Genomic DNA, 7,144 nt, shown 5'->3' with positions numbered 1-7,144 from the left:
TTTGACGAATATGTTTCTAATTACACTTATTTGCATATATGTACTTACTAAGCTCTCATGCTTACCCTTTTTCCTTTCCATTTCCTTTTAGTACCGCCAAAGTAGTTCGAGGATCATCGCCTATGTTGGAGAAGCCAATCACACTATCCTTAAAGCACTTGGTATAACTAGTTTTATCAGTTTGATTATGGCATGTATAGGAATCTTTGATTTTATTTTTGTGTCACATTGTTTTGAGGCCAAAGGTGTTGGCTTGTTTTAGTATTTGACTCATTTTGTATAAGGCCATGAAAATGGCTAATATTGTAAGTCATTATATGAATGAAAGATAGTCTTTTGCGAATGTGAAATTGTTGACATGTTTAAATTTGTGAAATGTATATAGGCCTTAGCTATGGTTGTTGGTTGAGAACTCATATTAAATTAGACCTTGATATGTTGATTAGTATTAAATTTTGTTTCAGGGTGGCATAAGGCTTGGTAAATAGCTTTATATTGTCCATACGGGTTGACACACGGGTGTATGCCTAGGCCGTGTGTGACACATGGCCAGCCCCATAGGCATGTTGTCCGGCCGTGTGTCCCCTGCACATAAATTTTACAAGTCAATATGAATGGTAGTAAACACACGGGTAGAGACACGGTCGTGTGTGACACATGGCCAGCCCTATGGGCATGTTGTCCGGCTGTGTGTCCCATGCACATAAATTTTACAAGTCAGTATACAAGGTAGTAAACACACGGGTAGAGACACGACCATGTGTCTCAGCCGTGTGAAGGCCACGGTCTAGCACACAGGTATGTGCCTTGGCCGTGTGCCCCTAATTGGATGTTGACATTAGAAACAAAATGTCAAGGTTTTTAGACACAGGCTAGGACACGGGTGTGTCATGGCCATGTAAGGGACACTGGCCATAGACACGGGCGTGTGCCAGGCCGTGTGAAAACCCTTGTATGTTTGAATTTAGAATTTAATTCACACGAACGTGTCCCTAGGTGCTTAGGTCGTGTGTCTCACACGGGCCATCAGCTCGAACATGTTCAAGTTCCACACGGGCGTGTTGCCCATCCACACGGGCGTGTGCCTTGTTTCAAAGGTCATTTTCCTATTGTTGATTAAAGGACCCGAATTAGTCCCGAGTGATTTCCAAGAGATGCTTTGGGCCTTATAGGCCCCTGATAAGAAGTTTTGGAAAAGTTTGAAAAAATTTTGAATTTAATCAAGTCTTGGTGACTCGTTAATGTTTGAATGCATGTGTTTAAGTTTAGTAACGCCTTGTATTCCGTCCTGGTGTAGGGCACGGGTGTGGGGTGTTACAATTAATATGACTCTACAACTCAATACCTTGAAATAAACATAAGATTAAGCATGTATGTGATGTAAACTATAAAACTCATACTTAATTTTCATCCCTTCAACTCCTTCACTTTCCCAAATAATTGCTTGAACCCTAGCTCTTTAGGTGACGGAGATAATGAAACGAATAGCCAAATAAAGGTTTAATGGTGAAGTTGTTACAAAAATTTGATAAGAAATTGGAAAGAAATGGAAAAAGATTGAAGAAATAGAAAAAAATATGATGAAAAATGGAGAAAGCTCTTCTCCTTTAGTTAAACGGCTAAAATGAATGAAAATGATGATATTTTCATTTTTTTGTTTCTTACTTTTTCAAATATAATATTCAATAGAAATGATAAACAAGTCAAATGTATTTTAACATTTGTTAAAAATGTTATTTCAACACTTAAAATTCAATTAAAAAGTCTCATCATCATCTCATCATTACAAGTCCAAAATTATTTTATATTTAATTTCATATATATATATATATATATATATATATTCTAAGTGACCAGTTTAACCATCAATAGCAAAATTATTATGTTACCTCCATTCTCGTATTTTACTCGATTAAGCCCGAAATAGTTAAATTAACAAAACTTTCATTCTAAAAACTTTCGATAAATTAAAATTAATTTAATCCATCAAAAATTCAAATTTTCACATATCAAAATTCTACTAAATTTCTCAATATATTAATATACAATAAATAAAAATATTTAATGTGTTACAATATAACTCAATCATATTTTATTTTATATTTAACTCTTTTTTTTTTTAGTATGCAAGACTTTCCAAGTGTTCTCCCATTATAAATGGCCTATAAAGTTACTTGGTTTGGCATTATTTGTTATTAAGTACTTTTGAAGTGTTATTTTTTTAAAAGTTAAATGAGATATAATATAAAAGAATTTTTTTTTTGGTTTAGCTATATATTTTATCTTTATTTTATATAATAATATATTTGTGCATTGCACAAGTTTAAAAAACTAGTGCTATTTAATTAAATATTATATAATTTTCAATATAAATATGATAAAATATAAACTATTTTCCTTTTAATTATATTACCCATAAAATAATTATAAAGTTAATTTAATAAATGAGTAATATAATTATCAAATAAAAACATCAATGAGTTTTCAATATAAAATCATGAAGTATATAGTAACTATTAAAATAATTATATAAATTTAACTTGTATTTAAATTTTGAATATTTATTTGGTGCTAATGCCAGTGGAGTTAAAAAAACTCCACAAGGGGTGAAATATTAACATATTTTCCGAAAGAATATTAGAATATATTAAAACAGATACATTTTATATATTTAAATTATATTTTTGGAGTTAAAAATAGAATAATAACCTTTCAATTTTTAACTTTTTATTAAAATGATTTAAATGCTAAAAATTTCATAAAAATAATTTTTTAAAATCAATTAAAACTAGCAATGAACTAAGTCCTTAAATTAAGAAATGCATTACAGCCCTTGATGTTAACTTTGTGATGACTAGATGAATGATATTATAGGATATGGATGAATGGTAGTTGAAATAAAATAATTCTAAAAACTATATGAATTATAAAAATGATAAAATTTCTTAAAATGTTTTAGAATTATAAAAATTATAATAATTCTTAGCAATTATAAATATTATATGTATAACTTGTCAATTATGACCCACATACTAAAATGTGCCTTTATATAGAAAAATTATGACTATATAAATTTATTTCATAAATTAAGAAAATAATAATAATAATATTTTATGAAAATTATTAATAATTTTTATTTTATCTAAAACTTAAATTGTGTAGGTTTATAACCACGCTGATTTAATTTTATCCAAAATGATTACTACTCTAATTGTTATTGGTCATATATTTCCATAATCACTGATTGGAAATTAAATTATTATTTTTATATTGTATATTTAGGAAGAAAACAAAAGGTCAAAAGGTTTAATTTGTATTATTATTAAATTAACTAGATATTAATTAATAATATTATATACGGTAATTTAAATAAAAAAAATATTTTCTTTGGCTTCGGTACCTTACTCCAACTATAATTTCTTGTACATTGCATAAACTATCTTCTTCTCTTTTGTACACCCTCCATTTCAAAGTTGATTTAAAATACGTTTAGTACGTATGTTAGCAATAAATCAATTTAATTAGTAATATTTAATTATAAAGAAAAGAAAATATTTTCGTTTATTTTTTATAAAAATTTTACATATCTTTTAATTTCAAATTTAAAGTTATGTTAAATTATTTTTATTTTTCTTAAATTATTACACTAACGAGACATAACTAATATATATAATACTTTTTCCTAAGACTTGCATTAAACCTAGAGCTGAGCCTAATGGACATACTGTAATTAACCCCAACCCTCAGCTTGATTTTAACAACTATTGACTTCAAAAGAAATGGTATAGAGTGGTCTACGAATTACAACAAAAAATACAGGAAAAATACAGGAATTACAACTATTGACTTCAAATTAAGGATTAGCAATGAAGAGGGACGAGGTTGGAGGATTTTTATTTTATTTAATATTAATATAGAATTTGAAATTTTTATTATATTCTTTTGAAAATATTTATATATTTTTATATATTTTTATTTTTTTAGGATTAGGATCAAATTGAGACCAGTTGTAAATTGAGGGTTAATTTTTAAAATTATGACTAAATTGGTATAATATGTAAAAATTAATGGCTAAATTTATTATTATACAAATTCTTTTATATCACGTTAACTTACCATTTATAATTTTAACAAAAATAACTAAAATAATCAAATTATATAATATAAGTGCTTAAATTACAAATTTTATAACTAAAATAAAAAATTATAGTTTAGTAACTAATTTGTCCTACTAAAAACAACTTATAAATTTCCATAATTTAAAAACCAAGCATATTAAAAAGCCCGCCCAGATTTTTCAATAAAAATAATTCGTTTATCAAGGCTATCCACTTGTCAACATAATAGGTTGACACCTATGTTTCCTATTTTGTTTCAATTCCTTACCATATATTTCCTAATTTGTTTCAATATCTTACCATATATGTATATTAATTTATTTATTTTAATAAAATTTTATATTTTATATATTTTTAGAATTATTAATTTTGGTATATTAATTTATTTAGCCTTCAAACTTTATAAAAAATTTATTTTAACCTTCCATTTAATTTTTCGTCTCTTTTAATAATCGAACCTACATTATTTATCAAATCACCCAAAATGAATAAAAAATTAATCTCTGTTAACTTTATCAAGTCACTATGCCTTAATTTTTACATCAATTTCCGTGTCATTATTTAAAACTAATTTCCAAGATTTAATTCATCATAGTGCTGGTTTAAATATTTACTAATTTAACATAAATTATAGTACTAAATTTTCATGTCAATTAGCATGTAATCATTTTTTAAGTAAACTGTAAAATTGATACTTAATAAAATTACATAAAAATTAATTTCAAGATTTAATTGATGGATAATGTTGGATTAAAACTATAAGAGCGATTTTTGTTAATTATTTTTTAATTATTTTACATTGGTTAAATTTGAATAAAATTATATATAAAAAAATTTTCCCTAAAATTTCCTTTAAAATCCGTGCCAACTCTCATCTCTCTTTAAGTCATAAAAGTCCTCTAACATATCCCGCCGCCTAAGTATTCTTTGAAGATTTCCAGGAGATTTATCTACTCTCTACCTTGCTTGATTTACAGCGGCACAGCACCACTAAGCAACCCCTATTTGAAACCCTGCTAGTGTGTTAAAACCCTATGGATACCAACTTCTCTTTTACTCAAGAAGGTACGAACTTTGGTTTCAATCCACCACAACACCATGACCAAAGCTCCCCAAAACATATTGCGAGTGATCAAAGAAATGAAACCCCTTTTTTCAACATTGGTTGCGATGGAAATGGATTTAAAGCTGATTGCTTGAAGCAAGAAATAGGTGCAGCAAATGAGACAAAGAGTGAAGACGATAAGAGTACGTTTTGGACGGTTTGTCCATACTGTTATCACATGTACGAATACGAAAAGAAGTATGAAGATTGCTGCTTGGTTTGTCGACTTGTAGAAAGGGGTTTCATGGATGGCGGTGGCGGCCACCGAACATGTCTTGATGAACGGGAAGTCACGAGTATTATTGGGGCTATGGGTTTTTCCATTAGGTTATTCTGGGGATGTTTTCTTGCGTGACAAGAAACAGGTTGGGGAGGGAGATAATGGGAAAAAGCCCGTTGTTGTGGAAATCTCTGATGATAGTGACGATGAGAAGAAGGGAATGAATGTGAAAGATATGGGTGGTAACGTGAAAGCTGAAAGTTTGAGCAATGTTGAAGGAAAGGTTGTAATGAAGAGAGTGAAATCCGTGCTAAAGAATCCAAATAAAGTGATGGGGAGAGGGGTAAAGGTGGACATAGAGAAGATGAAGGTTGTGGAAAGGAATGAAGTTGCAGATACCGATTGTGGAAGTGGAGGAACAAGGCTTGGAAATGATAAGAGTGGTGGTTCTGATGAATATGATGATGATGAGCTTTATGAGATAAGGTTTTATGGAAATGATGATGATGAATGGTTTGATAGATAATTGCAGATCCTAATCAATGGGGGAAAGGGTATAGATAGTTTCTCTGGGTGCTGATTAAAGGATTCATGTCTTTCCTATCTGCTGCTAAATTAAAAATAGAGTAAGGTTATACTAGTCTAGAAAGAGATTGCTTAGTAAACAGATTTCACAGCAAAACAGCTTCTTCTTCTTTTTTTATGGAATGTGTTTTTTAATCTTATAGTTGATGAACATATGGTATGGTTGTTGAAATGACGTATGCTTGTTACTGTATGGTACTCGTAATGGGAACTTTGTTATGGTTGTTGGTTATGTGCTTGAATCTCAGGTTTAACTATTTGTTTTTGAAGGAATTGATTTATCATTTTTTGTATTGGAGGTTAGAAGGAAGGAATTGATATATCTGTTTGCAGTTTTTGTATTTCATGTTTGATTATCTGTTTGTATTAGTTGTATTGCATGTTAGAAGGGACTTGGTTGAGAATTTTATTGATAGTATTTCTCAACTTCTGCAATTCCGATTTTCTAATAAGTTTAGCATCTACTAAGGATAGAGTAAGTTTAGCATTAGGGAATGAACATGTGGTATCCTAGCTAGTTTGGTTGCCTCTCATACCAAATTGGATACCTTTTTACAATTTCTTAAGTATATAATTCAATTTGAATTTTTTTTTAAGGTAAAAGTTCTATGGCCCTATATTAGAAGTAAACTAGTCCTTTTGTTAAAAATCCATCCATAAACTAGTCTTGATATCTCAATATAAGGTACACGTTGCAATAGCTAAAAAATGGAATGTATATGGCTTCGAAAATTCTTAACCGATCTTCAAGTCATTCCTAGTATGGAAAAGCTATAGCATTGTATTGTGATAACAGTGCTGCAATAGCTAATACCAAGAAAATGAGAATTCACAAGAGGACCAAAAAGATCAATCGGAAGAATCACTTGATACAAGAGGCAGTAGTCGAAGGAATAGTAGATATGGTGAAAGTAGCTTCTGAAGATAACCTTGCGGATCCGTTTACTAAGACTTTTCTAACTAAGGGTTTTAATAAACATGTCGAGAATATAGGAATGCGAAATATGACACATTTACTTCACTAAGAAAAGTAAGAGATTGTTGGGAAAAGTGTCCATATTATAATAAACATACAACTATTTTCTATGTATTTGAACGATGAATAAATAGATAAAG

Source organism: Gossypium arboreum, chromosome 10, assembly GCF_025698485.1.
Source record: "Gossypium arboreum isolate Shixiya-1 chromosome 10, ASM2569848v2, whole genome shotgun sequence".
NCBI classification, from domain to species: domain Eukaryota; kingdom Viridiplantae; phylum Streptophyta; class Magnoliopsida; order Malvales; family Malvaceae; genus Gossypium; species Gossypium arboreum.
This window is presented reverse-complemented; position numbering follows the sequence as displayed.